The sequence below is a fragment of the Oncorhynchus tshawytscha genome, linkage group LG18 (genome assembly GCF_018296145.1).
Source record: "Oncorhynchus tshawytscha isolate Ot180627B linkage group LG18, Otsh_v2.0, whole genome shotgun sequence".
Taxonomy (NCBI): Eukaryota; Metazoa; Chordata; class Actinopteri; order Salmoniformes; family Salmonidae; genus Oncorhynchus; species Oncorhynchus tshawytscha.
This window is the reverse complement of record NC_056446.1, coordinates 20,582,616-20,607,773: the sequence shown is the minus strand read 5'-3', so window position 1 is coordinate 20,607,773 and position 25,158 is coordinate 20,582,616. Positions and strand designations below refer to the sequence as shown.

At 41.2% G+C, this 25,158-nt stretch overlaps 1 protein-coding gene across 4 annotated transcripts in view; it reads right to left on the bottom strand.

The window, feature by feature from the left end:
- The window catches only part of LOC112217662 (RAC-alpha serine/threonine-protein kinase), a 66,095-nt gene that overhangs the window by 39,295 nt on the left and 1,642 nt on the right, over positions 1-25,158 (bottom strand). Inside the window, exon 1 of one of the 4 annotated variants that reach the window (XM_042300808.1) lies at positions 8,944-8,967. The exons of the other annotated variants lie outside the window; for them this stretch is intronic. The gene's annotated coding sequence lies outside the window, so the exon portion shown is untranslated. Of the gene's footprint in view, positions 1-8,943; positions 8,968-25,158 lie in introns of those variants that run through there. 4 annotated transcript variants of the gene reach the window in all.

The following is a 25,158-nucleotide window of genomic DNA, read 5'->3' as shown; positions in this document are numbered from 1 at the left end:
GAAGAATGCAACACATATGATTTGGCACAGTATTTGCAAATGTACACAGCTTTTCCTTTTACATTAGCTGCAGTGAAATGTCTCCATACATCAGATAGTGCCTGTGGTATTTTCCTGTAAAGATTAGGGGAAAACTTTGTTAAAAGTTATAATACAATTTCATGTACAGACAGTCAAGCAATTTAATCTAACTGCTTTGTAAGATAAATGTTTTAAAATTAATCATGTATGGAAACAGGTGAATTAACACTCAGCTAGCTCAAGCAAGCTAAAACCCACACGTTAGCAAAAACTAACAAGCAGAAATTGTTAACAAGTTAGAAATAATTTAAACACACTTTGCAGTAGGCTACTATTTAATAGTGAAGACAAATGTCCTAAAATATATATATATATATATATTCACCCCACCCAGTATTGTTATCAAAACTTACCAGAAAGCATGTAGTCCTTGGATCGGACAGTGTAGTAGTGTGGGCTCAATAACATCTAAGTGGGCAAAATCTTGAGAATCAGCTGTATATGTGATGGACGAGTGCACTGTGCATGCAGCGGGTTGCAATTCCATTGAATTGGGGATATTTTAACCAAGATATGCCACAAGAACAAGAATGGCCTTGTGTGTATCCAATAATTTATTTTTTTTTAAGTCTGCCTATTTTGTATGAAAGCAGTTTGATCCCCATCAATCAATTCTGGGATTACGTCTTCCATTCTTTTGGCTATTATTGATGAATATAGTTAATAAACCGTGTTACGAATTGCAATTGGTCTATAGGAACTGCATTCCCTCTTACCTTTACCCTCTTTTGGGATTACAGATATGATGGCTTCTCTCCAAGATGGTGGAAAACCCGCCCCTCCCGCAAAGTCCAGTTAAAAACAGGCCTTAAGTTGGTTTAGTTGTTCTGAAGGCTTTGAACCATTCTATTAAAAAAAGGGAAGCCATCAGTGCCTGGAGACCTGTTTACTTTTAGATATTGCTTTAATCATTTCTTCAGTAGTTACTTCCGAAGTTAGTCATAATTTTGCTCTTCCCCAATTGAGAGAGTTTTTTTTATTCTCCATTGTCTGTGCATCTGCGTTCTCTGGTTGCTTGTACAGATGTGTAATAGGATTCAAAAGCATTCTGTATTTCATCCAATTTACATGTAATCTTTGTTTTGGGGTCTTATTTTGAAAATGGTATTCCGTGCTTGTTTCCAGAGTCTCCATGCTAGTAATTTCGTTGCCTTTGAGCCTGCTTCATAATATCGTTGTTTCAGGAATCTGAGCTTTTTCCTCTTCTTCACTATAAATCTGGTCAATTTCTTGTTTTACCCTTGAATCTCTCGTAATATGAGGGTCTTTGTAATGACTGGGGCCGTTCTAAGTTTAATGTTTCCTGTAAATTCAGCGGTTTGTGCTTTAATCTTTTTCTTCAGAGATGTGGCTATGATCTTTCCTCTAATAACCGCCATAGCTGCATCCTACAATGTAGCAGGAGATACTTCACCATTATCATTATTCTCCAGATAGACGTTCAATTCGGTCTTTACCGATTCCTTGAATGCTGGATCTCACAGCATGCTTGTATTAAACCTCCATAGAGTATTTCTTGGTTTGCTATCAGAGTAAGGTAAACTCCATTACGATCTTTCATTTCTGACAAACTCAAAATTAACTGAATTTGGGATCAAGATTGCAACTCCCCTTCCCATTTTGTAAGAAGAAAAAAAAAAGTATTCCTATATCCAATTTTCTTGAGTTTCTCGTGTTCAGGTGTGGTTAAGTGCGTTTCCTGTCAGAATAGTATGTCACCTCTCTCCCGTTTCATCTTTGCTATTACCTTACTTCACTTGATGTCACTCCCCAGTCCGTTTACATTGAGACGTATGACCTTATATTCCGAATGATGCATCGATATAAATAAAAACCCTGTGCACCATAACTGCCTGCTTAGCATGAGCCTAAAAATGAACAAAAAAAACAAGAACGATAATGTAAACCAAAGTGGGGAAATACTATGGTATTTGGACTCCCATGTCAGAGGACTGTCTCTTGCCTATGGGGTTTGAGGGGATGAGCCTGTCCGCAGGTGGTACCCCTTGCTCAAATATAAAAATGCGTAATGCAGTCGCAAACAGGACCCGTTAGAACCGAAAACATTTTGTAATTCACCGACGTGTATAAGCGACAAGTATATACAGTGGGGCAAAAAAGTATTTAGTCAGCCACCAATTGTGCAAGTTCCCCAACTTAAAGTTGAGGCCTGTAATTTAAGTGGGAGAACTTGCACAATTGGTGGCTAACTAAATACTTTTTTGCCCCACTGTAGGTCATGCGTGCATATCATGAATCCTCCCCTTGATATGCCCTTCTGTCACCCCGTTGTCAATGTGTCATTAATCATGAGATAGACATGTTAATGTGATCATACATAAATTTGTCCTTCAAGAAAACACTTTTGGCTACTTACCCTTGCTCAGCATTATGGGGAAAAAATAAAAAATAAAAATGGGGAAACATTTTACCTAGTGACGCACCGATATAACATTTGACTGATAACGATATTCTATATTTTCCTTGACAAAAATAGCAACATTGAACATTTTTGCAGCCTTAGGCATTGAGTACAGTTAAATAGTTACACACACGGCTCAGTGGTCTAAGGCACTGCATCTCAGCGCGAGAGGAATCACTACAGTCCCTGGTTCCAATCCAGGCTGTATCACATCTGGCTGTGATTGAGAGTCCCATAGTGCGGCACACAATTGGCTCAGCAGCATCCGGGCCATCACTGTAAATAAGAATTTGTTCTTAACCGACTTACACATTGATTACACTATCACTCATATGTCACAACAATTTATCGATACATATGCTGTGATGCTGGTAAAGTTGTCTCACGCAACTACAGTGCTGGTCATAAAGAAAAAGCTAATACTTACAAGATTCCTAAAATATTTTTATCAATGATGAAAATGACTACGGTCATTGTTTTCAGGCTGGTTGTATTGGTGCTCGACCAGTCGGCAAAAGTCAACATCACCCACAACATAGAACAGTTGATTGTCGAGGGCAATGAATTCAATCATCTTGGCTTTAAAGGATATCACTTTTGAGTTGGCTCGCTGATATTTTCTTACTCTTTCAAACGACTGCTCGACTTGGTGACTGCTCGATCCACACAGACATTGTGGGCGTCATTATGTCATGTTATGTAGGCATGCACGGTAGCTTTGACATCGGTTTTTAACAATAGGCGTTAAAAACCTCAAAGGATAGGGGGCAGCATTTCCACTTTTGGATAAATAGCGTGCACAATTTCAACTTCCTGCTACTCATGCCAGGAATATATTCTATGCATATGATTAGTAGGTGTGGATAGAAAACACTGAAGTTTAAAACTGGTTCAATCATGTCTGTGACTATAACAGAACTTATGTAGCAGGCAAAACCCAGAGGAAAAACTTCAGATTTATTTTTTTTTCCCTCTGACCGTTCCCCCAGTTGTCTTTGCCAAGGGAAATTTGATAGCGACCATTTCAGTTCCTACGACTTCCACAGTATGTCACCAGTCTTTGGAATTGGGTTGAAGTTAATCATTGGTGAAACGAAGAAGAGGCACATCCTGGAACAACTTACACTGTTGATAGTTACGCAAGAGGGAAAATGGTGCATGTTTTGTTTACTTTATCGAATACAGATTGCCCCCTCTACAACTTGATTGATTATTAACGTTTAAAAAGACCTAAAGTTGTATTACAAAAGTAGTTTGAAATATTTTGGCAAAGTTTATAGGCAACTTTTGAAATGTTTTGTAGTGATGTGTTTTGGAAAGCTGTTTTTTTTCCCGGATCAAACCTGCTTTATAAAATGGACATTTTGGGTATACATGGATGGAATTAATCGGAAAAAAAGGACCAATTGTGATGTTTATGGGACATATTGGAGTGCCAACAAAGAAGCTCGTCAAAGGTAAGGCATGTTTTATATTTTATTTCAGCGTTGTGTAGCGTCGGCTACGCTAATTATTTTGTTTACAACTCGTTCAGGTGGTTCAGGGGGGGGTGCATGCTATCAGATAATAGCTTCTCATGCTTTTGCCGATTAATTTTTTTTTTTTTTTTTTTTAAATCTGACATGTTGGCTGGATTCACAACGAGTGTAGCTTTAATTGAGTACCCTGCATGTGTGATTTAATGAAAGTTTGAGTTATCGCGTTTTATTTGAATTTGGCGCTATGCATTTCCCGAGGCTATTGGCCACTTGAGACGCTAGCGTCTCCCCTATCCATAAGAGGTTAAACCAGACATCTGGGCCAACAACGATGTTGGCATTTTATAGCTAATGGCCAATTCCGATATTCCGATATTTTCACCGATATAACCGTGCATCCCTAATTTCTCCTATTGCAATATCAACAGTAACAACCCAATGTCTCAACAGCTCGCGTTAACTATTAAGTCTGTTAAATCCGATTCAGTGTCTTCCATCTTCTCGTTGGAAATGCCTGAGTCTCTCGAATGTGAACATCTTCTCACCGAGGTGATTTCCCGCTTTCCTTGACACTGCTTGCCGAAAATGATCCATGGGAGGGCCTGCTCGAGTATTTCCGCCGTTGGAGATGCCCTTCTCCTTGCGGTATACTCCACTGGGATGCCCCTCGACTACAGGTCCTCAGCCACCTCGTCTGCACGCTCGTATGTAACCGGGCCATTATCCAGAAATACACGCAATTTTGCCGGGAATGGTATTTGGAAGCGAAATACCGCTAAGTGCTTTCTTGATGGGGGTGTATTCCTTCCTTTTCAGTATCTCTCTCGCGTAGTCATGATTAAAGAACCGTAATACTATGGATCTTAATTTTGTTTGTCGAGTCTGGTTAATGTCCTTCTTGAACTCAGTTATTTTCGTACATCTTCTTCGAAAAGTTCCTCTCGCTTATTTGCACTAGCATTAGCCATCCTGTGAGCGGTCTTGTTACGGGCTATTGTTGAAGCTCCACAACCTTTTCCTATTTTCCATCTTTTCCATTTTGTGTACGTTATTATAATGACTCTTCTCTGTGTATATCAATGATGTTGCTCTTGCTGCGGGCGATTCCCTGATCCACCTCTACGCAGACGACACCATTCTATATACTTTCGGCCCGTCATTGGACACTGTGCTATCTAACCTCCAAACAAGCACTACTCCTTCCGTGGCATTAGTAAAACCAAATGCATCTTTTTCGCTGCCTGCGATAGCATATATCTTCTTGAATATGTGGACATCTTGTTAGGTGTCTGGGCTGCAAACTCTCCTTCCAGACTCATATCAAACAGCTCAAAAATCAAATCAAGACTTTCTATTCCGCAACAAAGCCTCCTTCACTCACGCCGCCAAGCTTACCCCTAGTAAAACTGACTATCCTACCAATTTTGATGTCGACCTTGAATATGCTCTAGGTGTCTGGCTGGCAGACTCTCGCTCCAATCAAAAATCAAATTCGGCTTTCTATTCGCCAGAACTGGCTACCAAGGTCATCTTTGCTGTGCTAGCACCTTATCTTCACTAGCATTAGGCCATCTTTCACTGATCATCCCTAAAGCCAACACCTCATTTGGCCGCCTTTCGTTCCAGTACTCTGCTGCCTGTGACTGGAACGAATTGCAAAAATCGCTGAAGTTGGAGACTTTTATCTATCTTCCGATCGCTGCAGCTTGTTACTATTGGTAAATAGCCCACCCATTTTCACCTACCTCATCCCCATACTGTTTTTATTTATTTAGCTCTTTTGCACACCAATATCTCTACCTGTACATGACCATCTGATCATATATCACTCCAGTGTTAATCTTTGTAACTATTCGTCTACCTCCTCATGCCTTTTGCACACATTGTATATAGACTCCCCCTTTGTTTTCTACTGTGTTATTGACTTGTTAATTTGTTTATTCCATGTGTAACTCTGTGTTGTCTGCTCACACTGCTTTGCTTTATCTTGGCCAGGTCGCAGTTGTAAATGAGAACTTGTTCTCAACTAGCCTACCTGGTTAAATAAAGGTGAAATAAAAAAAAATAATAATAAAAATGCTTAGAGCAAATACTTTAATGGGGGGGGGGATACCCAACCGATGTGCTGTATGAAAAACTAGGCAGACATTTTCTAAACTGTGTCACCGTAAGTCCTCCTTTTGTATATATTTAAAGCAGGTGCTTCCACACAGGTGTGATTCTTGAATTAACATCATTAAGGATAATTTATAAAAATGCCCAGTTGCCAATTATTTTGGCTACCTTGGCTAGAAGCTGTTCAATGTTGGAATGGTGTGGGCATAACCCAACAGAGTGGTATGGGTATATAAAAAGGTTACAAAAAATTTGAACGCGCTGATTGGCCAACTCATTCTCCTCAAGACCGCTGATCCTCACAGGGAGATGACATGATCTGAGGAAATAGCAACCATTATTTTTTTAATAGTCTGTTTGAGGTGGGGTTAAGGTGTCAACATTATCTGGGTGTGAGTTGACATAATATGAATTTAAGAGATTCACTGGGCAGTTACTTTAACACAAAAAGGTGCATGTAATCTCCCCTCAGTAGAATATTAGGAAAGTCTACTCTGGCCCTGGGATGGCCTTTGATCTGTGCAGGACAAAGGGTCAAGTGGTTGTCTGAATGTAATGTCTCCCTGGAAAGTTAGTTTGGTTCACCAGGGAGGTAGTACAGTGCGCCCAGAGGTGAAAACATGGCATTTGTCTGCATTGAGGCAAGCAGGAAGTCACACTGACCTTGCAGTGACCTTTGTTGCTTGGTAGCACATGGAGCCCCAGTGTTAAAAACACTCATGCTACACAACAGAGGAAGAAGGCTGACAGGACTACCTAGAGATTTAGGTGAGGGAGCCAGGAAAATTGCCAGGGACCTCACGATACTTAGTATGGAATTGCAATTCCAATCTGCACCTATGATTTTATTGTGATTAGATGATCTAAAACAAAGCTCACCATAATGTGACCCATTTCAAGAAACTAGGCTTACGGTGCACGTCACAGGAAAGGTATGAAGTTTTCACTTGTATGCATTTTTTTGCAGAAATTCCTTCTGGAACATGTGAACTTCCATGTACCTTTCTAACAAACTTGCATGTCATCTATAAATAAATAAGAAAGTTAAATTACGAGCCTAGTTGGTTTAGCAAAGGAAAAATACACGAACCTTCCCGCTAACCATGATTGTCTGAGAATGAGTGGGCTAGACATGCAGAGAGAGGTTAGATTTGTCTGCCATGTAAGCATGCTTCTATCTATAACATGTGCTGCTCAGTATGTGTGGATAATCTTAACTGTGGATTTTGAAAATGATCATGAAGAACTGAAAAAGTTGCGCTACTGCTCAACATTGCTTCCCTGAAGTTAATAGCGCTGTCGCAAAGCTCTGTACTTTCTGGAGGATGATGGTGCCATACTGACTGACTCTGAAAATGAATCAGACAATAAGGAAACCCCTGATTTTAGGTAAAAACATTTTTTTCATTTAACCAGACATTGTAGTCTTCCGGTGACAATGGAGGGAAGAAAAGATGTCATCACAGAAGAGTCCAAAAACACAGAAAGAAGGTTGTTGTATAACACCCATCTCCAGATGACATCTAACTAAAGGCAACGTTTACAGGTAAGGGTCAAGATACATTTTCCGACAGTGATTAGTGATTATGATTGATTAAGTTTAATGCTAGCTAGCAACTTGTCTTGGCTTCTTACTGCATTCGCGTAACAGGCGGGCTCCTCATGAGGCAGGTGGTTAGAGTGTTGGACTAGTTAGCCGTAAGGTTGCAAGATTGAATCCGAGCTGACAAGGTAAAAATCTGTCATTCGTGAAAAAAATGTAAAGAAAATGCAAAATCAGCATCCAAAATTACCTTTAAAAAACAAAATTACATGCTTTTTAAATATAAAAAATATATAAAAATGTAAGTGTTTTTTTTTTTTTTCGGCCATTCAGATGAATCGGTCGACCTCTAATCCCGATATGAAACTATCAATTTTCCCTCATCCATCATCCCTCATGTCAAATTTTCCCCCCAGAATGGGATGTACAGTACAATGAATCTCAGACAGACCTATAGGCAGATCATAGGAATTGCCTTGAAATTATCCAGTGATAACTTCAAAAGGAACCTGGGGGGCTACAGTGAGGGCACTATTGACTGGGACTAGCCAATGAGAACAGAGGCGTTAAAAGGTAGACCAAGTCCAAGGAGGGAAAAAAAATCTGCGGAATACACCCTTTCCGTCCCCTGCCCCCCTCCCTTATGTCTGGCTCTTTGGAATGCACTGAAAGAGAACAGTGTTCCTGTGAACTAAAAAGTTGTCTATTATTGGTTCCAAATCGGTGATGGAACTTCTGCAATTGAAATGGCTACAATGGGCAATCATAGTAGTCACAAACCACAGATTGGTTCACAAGTTTGGACAGCACAGTAGAGTATAGTTCAGTACACAGTAGAGCATACTACATTTGAGTACACTAATGTACTGTACTCTATTCTACTGTCCAAATTACTCATCCATAATTACACATTTTTGTATAGTACAGGCATCCATGAAGAAATTAAATTATCGCAATTCACTAATTGTAGTTCAATAACCAAAATTGACATAATCTGTCATTTTTTCCACAGACGTCATTGAATCCTAATTTGGAGCAGATATTTAGTCAAGTTTTTGGAAACCGTGAAGGAGATTTTACCGAAATTCTGTTACCAAATTGAGCATCTGCACAGTTCTCCCAGTTAATATATTTTTGTAAATGTTTCAGTATAAATTAAAAGTAGTCCTTGTGCATAGAGTTGCATGGTTTGTTAAACTTTGAAATCAATGTTTTGTTTGCCATACATTTTAAGTGACATGAGGTTCAGCTCAATTTCGTTATTGTGTAAGATTTTTTTTAATTAAAAAAAAAAAAATACTCACCTATGGACACCAAGCAAGCTGCAAGCTAACGCATGCAGTCCAACACATGGGACCACAAACATATGCAGTAAACACATCCTTTTCTCACAATAACACCTGTAGGTTTTGATACAAATGGTCATGTCAAGCGAACAGGCACACACAAAACCCAGTGCTAGCACACCAAATCACATACTTGCAACACACACCCCTTGGAATCTCACACGGACAACCCCTCCTGGTTCAGGCACACTGCTACCAACCAGAGCATTCCTCCCTCTCAAAGCTCACCCACCCACCCAGTCACTGCTGCTGGAAGAAAATGGACTGGGCCCGTGGCCAACACACTCGCTCCCTCAAAAATAAAATACAAATAAAAACTTGCTTACTCAAAACACACAACAGCACTCAAATGAACCCAATTCCCTCACAGCTGGTCACGTGGCCAAGCCAGAGAGGGAGGGGAGGAGAGAAGGGTGAAGTGTATGTGAGAGAGGAAGACTTATCTCCCTCTCTCTGTATCATGGTGGAGAGGAAAGGAGGTGTAGAGGAAAGAGGCCCCTTAAGTACGCCACCACCCCTCCCGCCAGCAAGGTTCAACATTAGTGCCCTCGCTCATGGTGAAGTGTGCACCACACACCCCAGTGTCAGGCAACCTAGAAAAGCTGCTGCAGAGAAGAGAGGGAGTGTATAAAAGACAGCAGGAAAAGAGGGTGGTTAGAGGATGGCCTCTTCCACATGCCACGCAGCTGCACCCTTATGCATCCACAGCTGGGATTTGGGGCATGCCAGTGGTCATGCCTTAGCATCACCTAACATGTGGCTTGCTGCAGAGAGCACTAAGTAGCAGGGTTTTATGATGACTATGGTTCAATGGGTTCATCCCAGTGGCGGCACAGCGCTCGTGTGCCCTTCAAAGTACAGGTGGTGTTGGCCATTTGAAAGGGACGTTAGCAGGCAATGTGTCAACATTGAGGGAATCTGATGACAGTGTGGTCAACGACTTGAGTCAATGTGACAAAAGCATTTGTTTGTTTTCACTATTTGATCATATATGGGTAAATCCATTTGAATTCACTTTGACAGCATCCCTTTTGATTTAAAGCGTTCCATACATGTTTGCCCATGGCAGTGGTCAGAAAGTGCATACCCCACCCATGAGACATCCATGTCTTCATCACTGGAAAAGATATACGGTTGCGTTTGATATCATTTAAAAGCCTACAGTGTTAAACTATTATTTATTTTAAAATGTTTTGATACGTTTTTTTTTAAAACTTTTTGGGCAACCTGTCCAAATTCACATAGAAATGTTCACAGAAAAGTGTTATAGATCTGTCAGTCATTGAAAGCAAGCCTCAGAAGGGGTAGATATGTTCTGTGGATGCTATATCCATACTTCCAGTTCTTAAGCTTCATTTTTGCGTCATTACTTTCAGCGTTGTACACCAGCTTCAAAATATTTTTGGTTATGAAAAGATCATTCACAGCAGTTTAGATCCAACGATTCTCTACACCAGCCTTTTTTGCACCACAGACTGGTCTCATATAGACAATATTTTCCTGGACAGGCCGTCGAGGGGAGGTCACGATACGGACCAGGACATCGATTAGGCCTATAAGTTTAGTATAGAAGCTTTTTCATAACATTTTAGTTCAAGTAGGTCTAACGTGATGATATAAAATCAAAGTGCATATTTTATATTTTCTCTTAATGACCATTTAATAAAAACACTAACTCACCAGGTCGCTGAATCAGTGGGAGCCATGAACTTGTTTCCCAGCAACAAGACTGTCCCATCTAGGGGTGATAGGAGACAGTGCCACTGTCCCTTATGTCCAGTCTACTCTGTAATTTTGTTTTGGTTGCAGTCACTGTGGAAAACCGCAGAGATAGGATGTTGGAAATGAAAGCAACTTTCAATACTTTTGTGACTCAGGATATTCTGCCTTGATTTTAATCCAGAAGGTCGGCAGAGATGAGGTTCTCAAACATCCTTAAGGCCACAGTCATTGACAACCTCAAGGAGTTGATCTTCTTCCTGCACGGACATGGACGATTCACCTGGGCATTGACAAATGGGTCGTAGATCCATCCCTTCACACTTCGTGGGTCTTTGGCGGTTGGGAAGTAACGCTCAAACTCCATTGACAGCGAAGCTAGGTGATCACGCACCAGCTGGGAGAAAAACAGCCCCGTCTCAGTCTCTCCCAAAATCCCCGCTAATGTTTAGAACATGACAAATATGCTCCTGTCCACTCACCGTCCCCACAGTTCCAGTTTAGCTTTGAATGCAGCCACTTTATTTGCCAACTTAAAGATCGTTGTCATTCTCCCCTGAAGCAACAGATGGAGTTCATTGAGCAGGTTGAATATGTCACACAGGTAAGCGAGTTTTGCAACCCAATCAGTCATTGAAATGTGCTGCCAGTGGTGACCTTTTTCTTAAAGAAATCTCTGCAGCGGTCTCGTAGCTCACACTCTGGCAAGCCATCTCCCCCTGGATAGCAATCTGACTTCTGTGTATAAGAGGTGTTTGTGCTCTGCGTCCATTTCGTCACAAAGCCGCCCAAACAGACATGAGTTAAGGGCATGTGCTTTGACGTGATTGATAACTAACATCATTCAATACAACGTTCAAGTCAGGTGACATTTTCGGCTAGCCAGCATTTCTCTGAATGACAAAGCGCAGACTCACATTTAGGCACAACCTCTAACCCGGGTAGTGAAATCAGACAGCCGTCCAGTCATGGCAGCAGCCCCATCCATGCATACGCCAACACATTACCAATCCAACTTTCCTGACATGTAATCATCCAAAGACTTGAATAGTTCTGCGGCCGTTTTATTCGGCAGGGACAGCACACACACCACATCTCATGTGCGTCATCCTGAAATATATATCGCAGATAAACAAGCAGTATTGCCTTGCTGTCGACATCAGTAGATTCGTCAACCTGGATTGCATACCACAGTGACTCGTTAAGCCTCTAACAATTATGCCTCAACGTCCTCTGCTATATTTCATCAATTCACCTAGTGACGGTGGTAGGCGAAAGAGGAACCTGTGCCATCTTTTTAGCTGCAGCCTCTAAGAGTTCACGGCAAATGTCCTTGGCAGCAGGTAGAATCAACTCCTCGCCAATAGTGAAAGGCTTCTTGGTCTTAGCAATACGGCTAGCCAGTAAGTATAACGCTCCGTTTGTTGATGCGGTGGCTTTCAAGACTTGCTTCTGTCCAAGTTCACTCAAAAATGTCAACAGGTTTGGTCTTTAAGTGCAGGGTGCTTGGATTCAATGTGCCGAAGCAGTTAAGGGCGTGATTGCCCATCTCCACATACTACGCACCGGGGGCTTGGAGCATGCGAGTCACCTTTAGCAATAAAACCGTATTTTAGGTAGGACTCATATTTTGAGGCTCTTTTTTTTGCAGTCTCGGGCTCTGCATTAGACAGGACTTTTAGCTCCCTTACCCCTTCTGAAGAAGCTCTCCAGTGATGTTAGTTTTTATTCATGTCAGCGAACATAGCTAGGCAGTACAAAGTTGGTGGGCAGCACAGCTCACGCAGACCGTGATGAACTCGCAGTGCGCGGATTACTCAAATTCAAAATCTGTCGTGGGCGTGAGATATTAAAGTGGTGAGAAAAGGACCAACAGACCACACCAAGTTCATTGTTATTACTGCACAAATACAATATATAGGCTTTGTATTTATTTTATTAATAATCCTTTCCGTGCGGCCAGGTAGCGAATGTGCTGCGGACTGGTACTGGCCCGGTGGTTGGGGACTGCTGCTTTACACTAGATCTGCTTGTTTTGTCAAACTGAAATAGGCAAACTACTAGAATTTTAGCAACTGGGAAAGAAGTGGAGCTAATTCTGCATAGTGCATCTTAGGTCTAAGCACTTAAATTGCAATATCTACTATGCTAATATATACACACAATTATTTTAAGACTGTCAAATTCATAATTTAGCCATTTGATTTAGAATTTTAGGACCCCTCTACATATACAAAAATATCTAGAAATAATTTGATGAAACATTGAATTTGGCCTTTATTGCTATAGCCCATAGAAACACATTTAATAACATTAAATTGCAAAACTGTCCAAATGTATCCTAAGGAACAAGGTTTTGAAGTGTCTGTCCTAAAGTGCCTTTAGAATATACGCATACCCATCACCTTACTCCACATTTTGTGTTACAGCCCGACTTCAAAATGGATTAAATATATAAAAACGCAACACGTAGTGTTGGCCCCACGTTTCATAAGATGAAATAAAAGATCACAGAAATGTTCCAAACAAACAAAAAGCGTCTCTCAAAATGTTAAACAACTTTGTTTACATCCCTGTTAGTGATAATTTCTCCTTTGCCATGATAATCCAGCCACCTGACAGATGTGGTATATCAAGAAGCTGATTAAACATGATCATTACACACACGTACCTTGTGCTGGGGACAATAAAATTCCACTAAAACGTGCAGTTCTGTCACAACACAATGCCACAGATGTCTCAAGTTAAGGGAGCATGCAATTGCCATGCTGACAGCAGGAATGTCCACCAGGGCTGTTGCCATATGATTTAATTTTCATTACGAAGTCGCCTCCAACTTCATTTTAGAGAATTTGGCAGTACATCCAACAGGCTTCACAACTGCAGACCATGTGTAACCACAGTAGCCGAAGACCTCCACTGGTATAAGCTATGGACAATGAACACAAATGCATTTTATCGATGGCAATTTAAAAATGCACAGAGATACCGTGACGATACTGCAAATTGTTGTGCCATTAATTTTTTACCTTTGTTTAACCAGGTAGGCCAGTTGAGAACAAGTTTATTTACAACTGCGACCTGGCTCCATCACCTCATGTTTCAGGACGATAATACAAGGCCCCATGTCGCAAGGATCTGCACACAATTTCTGGAAGATGAAAATGTCAGTTCTTCCATTGGCCTGTATGTTCACTAGACATGTCACCCATTGAAAATGTTAGTGATGCTCTGGATCGACGTGTAAAACAGCATGTTCCAGTTCACACCCATATCCAGCAACTTTGCACACCCATTTAAAAGAGTGGGACAATTCCACAGGCCACAACCAACAGCTTGAGCAGCTCTATGCAATGGCAATGTCGCATTGCATGAGGCAAACTTTTTTTTTTGTTCTGTGACCAACACGATGCATATCTGTATTCCCAGTCTTCTGAAATCCATAGACTTAATGCCTAATGAATTTCAATTGACTGATTTCTTTATGAAAATCAGTAAAATCGTTGCGTTATATATTTTTGTTCCGTGTAGATTATTTTTATTCTGCACCCATCAACAAACAAAACCCAATAATGAAAAACATGTTTTAGGGAAGGTGTCTCATTAGTCAGCATGTGTTCCACCTTTGCTGGGATGTCCATCTCGTTAGTTGGAAGGAGGTTTCACCTGTGTTGGCACAGATATTTAAGAGCTGCTGGCCCAGTGCTCCAGTTGTCTTGATAGATTGAGGGTTAAGACCTTTAAGTTGGCTCTCTAGACAATCCTTTCTGATCTTCCTTGTTTTTGTTTTGCTCCACTGTTTGGTTTGCTTCCTGTCTAAGTCAGGTGTTTTTGGTATTTTTTTGCCTTGAGCAAATTTAGTGGGGTCTCACACAGAACCCAAACCGTCTGCGCGCGTGCGCCATCGTGCATACATATATTTTGTCCCCCTACACCAAAAGCGATTGACACGTAGGTTAAAATATCAAAACAAACTCCGACCCAATGGAATTGCGACCTATATACAGTGTAATATATATATTACACACACAGTGTGTGCAAATGAGGTAGGATAAGGGAGGTAAGGCAAAAATAGGCCATAGTGGCACAATAATTACAATATAGCAATTAAAACAAAGTAGCAACAAATTATATATAAAATAACAGTATGGGGATGAGGTAGTTGGATAGGCTAAAAGCTACTCTGACAGCTGGTACTTAGTGAGGGAGATAAGTCTCCAGCTTCAGTGGTTTTCACAATTCGTTCCAGTCATTGGCAGCAGAGAACTGGAAGGAAAGGCAGCCAAAGGTGGAATTTGCTTTGGGGGTGACCAGTGAAATATACATGCTAGAGCGCATGCTACTGGTGGGTGCTGCTATGGTGACCAGTGAGCTGAGATAAGGCGGGACTTTACCTAGCAAAGACATAGATGACCTGGAGCCAGTTTGTTTGGTGAGGAATATGAAGCGAAGGCCAGCCAACGAGAGCATATAGGTCGCAGTGGTGGGTAGTATATAGGGCTTTGGTGACAAAACAGATGGCACTGTGATAGACTGCATCCAATTTATGGAGTAGAGTGTTGGAGGCTTTTGTAAAAGACATATCCGAAGTCTAGGATCGGTAGGATAGTCAGTTTTACAAGGGTATGTTTGGCAGCATGAGTGAAGGATACTTTGTCGCAAAATAGGAAGCCGATTCTAGATTTCATTTTGGATTATATCAGGATGGAACTATATCAGGGTTTTTGGTGGCCTTCCTAAGCCAGGATTCAGACTACAAAAATATACTTGTGGTAGACTGACATCGACCTTCGGGGTTGTAAGTTTGGTGCAGTCATTTTGGAAGTTGCATAAACACAGGCTAATAAATATTAAAGCCATGGAATAAGTTGGAAGCATTTGTGGAAAACCTAACCTGGGAGATGCAAATCTGCACATCATTACAAAGCATTATGACATCAGTTGCATCTGGCGATCCAAAAGTAGTCGTCAGAGTTGATCGGTACTGATTTGGTGGAGGACAAAATCTTCTCGGTGAGAGAGCTGATGAAAAGGGTGCTACGGGTAGAGAACATCCTGTAGACATGCAACTAAGGGAGTTAGAACTAAAGGCAAAGGTGGCGCAACAAAATGTTTTGCTTGAACAGAAATTATAGCTTGAGTACAAGGAAAGAGAATGTGAGGAGAGATTGGAACAACAGAAATTAGAGTTGGAGCACAGGGAAACAAGATGACTGTGCAGCCAAACAAGAAAGTGCAGCCAGACATGAACATGCCGTTTGAGTAAGAGAGATCCAGTAACACTGAATCCAGTCAGGCCATCCTGCACCCTCAGTTTGATCTAGGTCGGAAATGCCGGCTTGTACCGCCTTTTAACGAAAAAGAGGTGGATGTACATTTTACTCTGAGCGGATTCCCACATCCCTAAAAGGGGCAGTGAGATATTTAGTCACTGCTCCTCCAAAGTGAGTAGGTGTTGTGTGAGAAGACCTCTTCGAAGTCAGGATGTCTGCGAAAGAGTTCAGACAACTGCTGTAATGCATTTTAACTTCTAATTACTACCACAGAGGATTGCCCATCAAATGTCAATTTAATTTGTCATCTTTATTCTATTATCAATATTTCTATGATTTCAATAGATTTCCTATGGAAGACTGGCAGTTACATTAAAACAGATATCCCATTAAAATCAACACTGATGTATGGACCTCCAACCATCTTTGTGGTACCCACCCTGTATTTAAGAGCATGCATCTCAACCGATGGGGGGGGGCATAACACAAAAACCTTAGATTATGTTAAAATAGAATCATATAATATGGAAAAAAATGAACAGAGTTTACTCGTTATTAGATATACGTTAAAAGGTACATAAAAATACATTTAAAAAAGACAATATTTGACAATGGATTGTTTTCCCACAGCAGCTAATGGCTTTCTATGGATTTACACTACACAGTACTATTCAATTCCTCATTTTAATATTGGATCCCACAGGCAGCCAATAACACTTGGTTTGGCCCGGTCCTCAGAGGCTGTGGTTTGTGAAGGGAAAAAAAGTTGCGCAAGGCTTAAGGAAAAAGGAGCAATAGCGTCTTTCTCTCCTTTACAAACTCTTAATTATGTGAGATAAAATGTGACTGTACTTTGTTACAAGTTAACATTGTAAATTCAGTAGAAAATAAGAATTATATAGAAAATTATATTTTTCTAATAGAGAATGTTTAGGAAGTGAGGAGATTTGCATCTAGCATGTGAGTGCCATTTCTCAAACAGTGATAATTAGTCACGATTAAATTGGGCTCAATTTTGAGAGTTCTAAGACCAGTATTATAAACTTTGAAACAACTGGTTTCTCGTAGGCTACAGAATTGGAGTAGGGCCGTTTCTCAACCGTCGGCAGTAGGCTCAAACAAGCCGGTTCCTCTACACAGTCAGATGGCCTGTCAGACTGACCAGTTGACTATCCTCCTTATTTCTGTTAAGAAAATACATTTGAATGTCAAAATTGTGCAGGGAAAGCACTTATGTTGATGCAACATAAAATCACCCCAAGAAAACCTCCAGAACCACTTTCATATTTCAATTGAGAAAATGTGTTCCCAGATGAAAGGGCGCCTTGCCAGAAAGTACTGATTAGGTCATGATTAGCACAAATACAGATAAATAGGCTTAAGCATGGTGTTATCGTCACTATGCTGTATCAGTTGGGCTACAGGTGATAATGCTAAATAACACAACCAGCCTGATAATATGGAGCAATATTTTATTAGTCACAATTTGAAGGGACATGTATATTTTAATTGTCTTTTTTACTTTTTATTAATTAAAGTAGAAAGGTCAACAGGGTTGCACTCAGTAGGGAAAAACTTGGACCAATAGTTTAAAGTAATACTGAAATTGATATTTCAGTTGTTAGACTATATTGACCAAATTATCAGAAAGGTTTTGGATGCATTTTCCATTCAGAATGACCAGAAACAAATTTACCAGCTATTTCTTAAAACATTTTATATCCTGGGTGGGGGCATGCCACCCGATCCCCCTGAAAGTGATTTGACCCCGGAACCTATTGACCCTGACACACCCCCAATATGCAACAAAGTTACACCCTTGCCTGTTAGCTTTTAAATTATATCAATCTCAACGGTTTATACTTTCCAGTGGAGACAGTACGGTCAGGTATGCAAAATGGGTCACTTTCTGGGCACTTCTACAATGAGCAAGTACTGTATGTAAAGGAAGGTCTCATTCAAATCAAAAAGGAGTGCTGTCAAAAAAAGTTACTGAATTCAAAAGGATTTACCCTTATACCACTCACACAAAGCAAGAGGTACCAGTGCACCAAGTCTAGAACCCTGAACAGCATCGATCCAAGCCATAAGACTGCTAACTAGCTAATCAAACGGCTACCCGCTGCTGCTACTACTATATCTATCCTGTTGCCTACTCACTTTAACCCTACCGATATGTACATAGCTACCTCAATTACCTCACACCCTGCACAGCAACTCGGTACTGGTACTCCATCTATATAGCAATGTTATTTTTACACCTCGCCACCATTTCCATTTTTTCCCCCTTATTTCTCTAACTCTGCATTGTAGAAAAATGACCAGTATTTAAGCATTTCACTGTTAGTCTATGCTGTTTAAAAAGACTGACAAATAAAAATGTATTTGACACAGCCAGGCCAGAATCTGCAGATGGTAGATGCTGTGGCTGATCCGGTGTGTACAGCACAAAGGCTGAGAGGACTTTTGAGTGGCATCACCCTTAGTCCTAACAAGTCATACATGTAGCAGCTGTTTCTGCCAGGTACAGTTCCTAACAGGTAGAGTTCTGGGGGGGTCATAAATAGCTCTTCCCCCTTTTTCCTCTCTCTACCCTACCGAAGTTACATTTGCAAAACCCTTGGTTAAAATATAGATTCTGGGAACGACAGAAGGTGGGGGGGGAATTAACTATATTCTGGTAATCCGACCAATGGAACATATGCAGTGGTACTTAATGAATATGATGTCAGTTCGGTTGTCATCTGAAACATTCTCAATGATAAGATGACAAACTCTACAGGGGAAAGTCTACACAGAGTTATCGGATTCACATGGAATTGTTCAATTTAATTGTTTGAATATGAAATTATTCGTGATGAGATGAAATGTGATTTTTAGCTTCTAAAATGTGAGATTTGTGTTTTCATAAGACAGGGCTCTGCTCAATCAGTGGCCTGCCCCAGTGAAGGGACATGGGCTATAAAACTTTTCAAACACGCCCTCCTCTCCCTTTCTATATAAGAACTTGACGACAATATAACCTCCTGTTCCGAGGACGACAGTCCTATGTCAGAATGGTTCAGATAATAATTACAGAACGAAGCCAACATCAGCGTGAGCTTTGGTTGCGAATGGTATGAACTTTGAACTCTTATTCAGTACAGAAGTGATACCTCCTAGCCGTTGAGTTAGCAACAGCAGCTGCAAACGAGGGTTAGGAAGGAACAGACAGAGTATCCCATCTATCACACAACGTTACTACAACGTACCCAATTGACCAACAGACACATTCTGCAAAGGACAAAGGACTCGGTTTGGCAACACGGCCTTCCATCTACCACCAACCTACCGAAGCGCAGCTCAAAGTAAATATTTATTGCATTTTCCTTTTCCAAATGGGCGGTAATTTAGAATGCATACAATACTGTATTTACGAAAGCACAGCTTCTTCCTTCTTCCCGCTCATTCACTCAAACCCAGCCCTTTTCTTTTGTGTAACCAGCTGTCATATCTGTTCCGCCCGCTAGGGACGTTTTCCTTTGACGTAATTTGTAATCAAGTTATGATTTAATTGTGTAATTCTGTGTGATTAGTTAGGTATTTAGTAAATAATTAAACCCAATTTTGTATTGCTGATTCAACTTGTTAGCCAGGGTTCGTGCAGATAACCAAGAATTTACAACTTTCAGATGAGACTGAATTATGGTGACGATTAATATTGACTGCTATTGATGTAAAATATTACTAGGGCTTTTAAGAGTTTATTCGGAAGATAACAGCTCTATAAATATTATTTTGTGGTGCCCGACTCTAGTTAATTACATTTACATGATTAGCTCAATCAGGTAATATTAATTACGGAGATATTATTTTATAGAATAGCATGTCATATCATTAAATCTGGCATAGCCAAAGACACGACAGTACATTTCACCAAATGGGTGAAATTATGCAAGTTACGGTCAGCCAAGTTGCCCATATTAGAACTACTACTTTGGTTAACGTTCTGTTCCATTACCAGCCATGCGTTCACTGACCATGCATGTCGATGATCCTTTACCATCTATTACCCTGTGTCGTGTTAAGAGTATAAACGTTTCCGCCATTCTCGTGTGGTTTCCAATTATGTCAGACATAAAAATAAAACAGAATCATGTCAGATTCAATTGACACAAAAACATAGCAAAAGTAAATTATGTAATGAGTGTGAAGGTAATTCCCGTTAAGAGTAGTTTGAAAGAGGCTGTCAATATCATTTGTTAAATTGTTCACATTCAGCAGGCTGTCAAATCTTTGCATTAATCACTAATGTTCAGAACAGGCTGAGCGAAAGGGAACAATGAGTGTGTGAGGGGCTATAGATGGAGCATTTACAGAACCGAAATATTAAAAAAATAAAATAAAAATAAAAACATTTCCAGAGCCATCCCTTGATTTGTAATGACTCCAGACAGGGGGGCTCACCTCTGAATTATAGCTTTGAGAGAGTGTTTGTTTTATGTTAATTAACTAAGCAACCACCATCACCCTGGTTTCAAATGGACCACCTTGACGAGCGTGAAGATTATGGCTGGGAATTGCCATGGACCTCACAAAACGATTTCACAATACATAACTGCCGATACGATATGCTTTGAGATTCTCAATGTATTGCGATTCGATACTGATTTTATTACGATTTGATGTTGCAAACATATTGCTCACTATGTGTCTGCTGCAGAGAGACAAGAAAGTTTCAATCAGTCAGGCAAATGTGCTGAAAACATGTTGGCTCACTTTAAATAGAAGCTAGAGGTTCAGAAATAAGAGTTGACTAGTGGTAGCTAACAACAATTTAAAAAAGACAATAAATATTACACAATTATATAGAGGCATGCAGAAGCCAACTCAAGCGCTGTACTAAATCACCATGCACCTCCCAGATTTTCTAACAAATGCGGTGGGCTCTGTATAGCCCCGTATTGGCATGATGGTTTGATGGTAGGTGGGGGCGGTACATCCTGTATAAACACAAACTCACTTCCCTGACAACAGCTCTGCACTGCTCCGTGAAGCGCAAGAAGTATGAACATCCCAACTTCTGCAGAGACCATTCTTACCCTGACTTCTGCTGAAGCCATATCACCGTAAATGCTGCATGGCCAATGCAGACGTTGGATTGACCATGTACCCCCGATGCACTTTTCTCCGGAATGCACACTCACCAAATTTGTGCACATTCATTGTGTGAATGGTTTTCGTTTGTTCGTTAAGTGTAGATCAAGTTCCCCATTACAGATATCAACATTAGTACATTTACCATTAATTCCCATTCTACAATGTTTGTTACGGTTATTTTAATGCATTCAATATTATATTATAGTCTTCATGTTCTCATTGTCGGAATGGACACTTGTGAGAAACAAGTTTATTTAATTCCATTGACAAGTTCTGTCAATTGAGTCATTATCTTTTGTTTGGAGAACTCCTGTTAATGTTGAGTAAGGACACCCAAGTCATAGACTGCTACCGCCCAGAAAACAGTACTAGAGCACCAAGTCTAGAACCAAAAGGCTCCTTATCCCAGAGAGATTATGTCCCGCCTGGCCAAACGCCAGGGAAAATGCAGAACGCCAAATTCAAATAAATTACTATAAATAAAAATCTAACTTTCAATTAAATCACATGCAAGATAGCAAATTAAAGCTACACTTGTTGTGAATCCAGCCAACATGTCAGATTTCAAAAAGGCTTTTCGGCGAGAGCAAACAACGCTATTATCTGAGGATAGCACCTCCGTAAACAAAGAGAGAAAAGCATATTTCAACCCTGCAGGCGCGACACAAAATGCAGATAGAAAAATTAATTAATGCCTTACCTTTGACGAGCTTCTTTTGTTGGCACTCCGATATGTCCCATAAACATCACAAATGGTCCTTTTGTTCGATTAATTCCATCGATATATATCCAAAATGTCAATTTATTTGGCGGGTTAGATCCAGAAAAACAAGGGTTCCAACTTGAGCAATGTGACTACAAAATCTCAAGTTACCTGTAAACTTTGCCAAAACTACTTTTGTAATACAACTTTAGGTATTTAACGTAAATAATCGATAAAATTGAAGACGGGATGATCTGTGTTCAATACAGGAGGAAAACAAACTGTAGCTAGCTTTCTGGTCACACGCCTCTAACAGTATACTTGAAGTGACCCTCGTTCTGAACAGGGCTACTTCTTCATTACACAAAGGAAAAACCTCAATTTCTAAAGACTGTTGACATCCAGTGGAAGAGGTAGGAACTGCAAGAAGATCAGTTAGAAATCTGGATTCCCAATGAAACCCCATTGAAAAGTGACCTCCGGAAAAAAAATCTGAACGGTTTGTCCTCTGGGTTTCACCTGCTAAATTAGTTCGGTTATCCTCACAGACATGATTCAAGTTAACCCCATGGTCTGTGTCGGCAGTTGTCGAGCAGGCGTTTCAAAACCATGACAGAGGGTATCACATCTGCTGCAGGTGATGAGCTTATTTCTTGAGTCTGGTGTTTGAATGGAGCTAGGAGTGTGTTCATGTTTTCAGTGAGTCTCCACAAGTTTATACTGACTGTTGCAGGTAACTCAGTCAGCTGCGTACATGCCAAGCACTCGTTTTTGTTCCAGCAGGCACTCCATGTAAAAAGTACTGTTCCATCTGGTGGAAACATCTTGCTTAAGCCTTTTCGTTTTCACGCCAAGCTGCTTCTGTATTGCTTGCAGGCAGCTGTATGCGTTTAAAATGACCCACTATCTTCCTACCCGTTGCCACTATGCTGTGTTGTGCCAAAACTACTTAGTTCACAGCCAGTTGCAGCGTGTGTGACATGCATGGCAGCGTGTGTGACATGCATGGCAAACTGGCGACTCCCAAAGACTGTCATCCTACGTGCAATATCACGTAGCACAGCATGTACTTCGTTCTTGGGGATTTTCCAAGTTTCAAACATGTTCTCAAATGCTATTGAAATGGCAGCAGCGGTATGAGAACCAGCACATTCTTGAGCATGCAAGACAGCTTTCCTCAGTACGAAATCCTCGTCGACCCACTGTGCTGTCAGATTCAGCACGCTCATGGGGCTAACGTCACTAGTCCAAATGTCAGTCTGGTGGAGGGTCCGTCATGGTGTGGGGCGGTGTGTCACCGCATCATTGGACTGAGCTTGTTGTCATTGCAGGCAATCTCAACGCTGTGCGCTACAGGGAAGACATCCTCCACCCTCATGTGGTACCCTTCCTTCAGGCTCATCCTGACATGACCATCAAGCATGACAATGCCACCAGCCATACTGCTCATTCTGGTCGTGATTTCCTACAGGACATAAATGTCAGTGTTCTGCCATGGCCAGTGAAGAGCCCAGATCTCAATCCCATTGAGCACGTCTGGGACCTGTTGGATCGGAGGGTGAGAGCTTGGGCCATTCCCCCCAGAAATGTCGGGGAACTTGCAGGTGCCTTGGTGGAAGAGTGGGGTAGCATCTCACGGCAAGAACTGGCAAATCTGGTGCAGTCCGTGAGGAGATGCACTGCAGTACTTAATGCAGCTGGTGGCCACACCAGATACTGACTTACTTTTGAATTAATCTGAGTCTGGCAGATGCCAGGAGAATGCTACCTGCCCGAATGCATAGTGCCAACTGTAAAGTTAGATGGAGGAGGAATAGCTGTGCCACTAGAGATCCTGGTTCTAGTCCAGGCTCTGTCGCAGCCGACCGTGACCTGGAAACCCATGGGGCGGCGCACAATTGGCTCAGCATCGTCTGGGTTAGGCTGGCAGGGATATTCTTGTCCTTTCACGCTCTAGCGACTCCTGTGGCGGGCCAGGCACAATGCACGCTGACACGGTCACCAGATGTACAGTGTTTCCTTTGACACATTGGTACGGCTGGCTTACGGGTTAAGCAGGCATTGTGTCAAGAAGTAGTGCGGCTCAGCTGGGTTGTGTTTCGGAGGACGCACGGCTCTTGACCGTCGCCTCTCTCGAGTCCGTACGGGAGTTGCAACAATGAGACAAGACTAACTACCAATTGGAAACCATGAAATTGGGGAGAAATAAAAAGGGTTAAAAATGTTTTCATACTAATGGTTTGTCAAGATCAGTGTGGAACAACTTGACTGGCCTGCACAGAGCACTGACCTCAATCCTATCAAACACCTTTGTGATGTATTGGAATGCAGACTGCAAGCCAGGCCTAATCACCCAACATCAGTGCCCGACCTCATAAATGCTTGTGGCTGAATGGAAGCAAATCCCCGCAGCAACGTTCCAACATCTAGTGGAAAGCCTTCCCAGAAGAGTGCAGGCTATTATAGCAGCAAAAAGGGGGGGGGGGGACCAACTTCATATTAATGCCCATGATTTTGTTATGAGATGTTCGACGAGCAGGTGCCCACATAGTGTGTATTTTCCAAATGGCATGTCATGACAAAGCTGTGATGTCAAGTTCAACATCATGAAAAACACTAATGCAGTATGATGTGTAATTTATAGCTCTCCAAAACCCAAGGGAGCTTACAGCCATCTCCCTTTTAGGGTTCTCAGATGAAGGTATGGACCACAGGTGGCTCCAAGAGAACTATAATCCCGATGCTCTGTTTTAACGTTTAGAAACATTAATAATCCTTGCTCGCTCTTTCTCGCTGGTATGAAAGTTTCAAATACAAAATATATATTTACTGTATGCAATTTAGCAAAGTTTCACCTGAATGTAACAACCTCCAGCCGAGGTAAGACATGAGCTGTGTTCGAATACCTATACTAAACATACTATATACACTACATGAGTATATACACTACATACTATTTGTTCATTTTAGTGTACCTTCTTCAGTTGAGCGTACTAGCGCTGCGCCTGTCTACCAGAAGTTGGTGTTGCTATGTAACCTCTTGCTAACTCGTTAGTATAACAAATTACTAGCTAGACATTTTACACCTTCTGTTGAGTTCTTAAATTCAATCTAGAGTGCACTCTGGGCGTTCGTAAATTCAGAGTTCAGATTGTCCATTTGAAAATTCAGAGAGTTCACCATTTTACTCAGCCTAGCAGGGCTGGTAAGGCTGTTTTCCTGTTATCCAAAGCGTTGGTGACAAACTGCTGCTGGAACAATTTAATTATGCTTTTTTGGCAATGTTTACTGACACCGGCACCCGAATGTCCAATGAACACCCACAAGGACTATTCCACT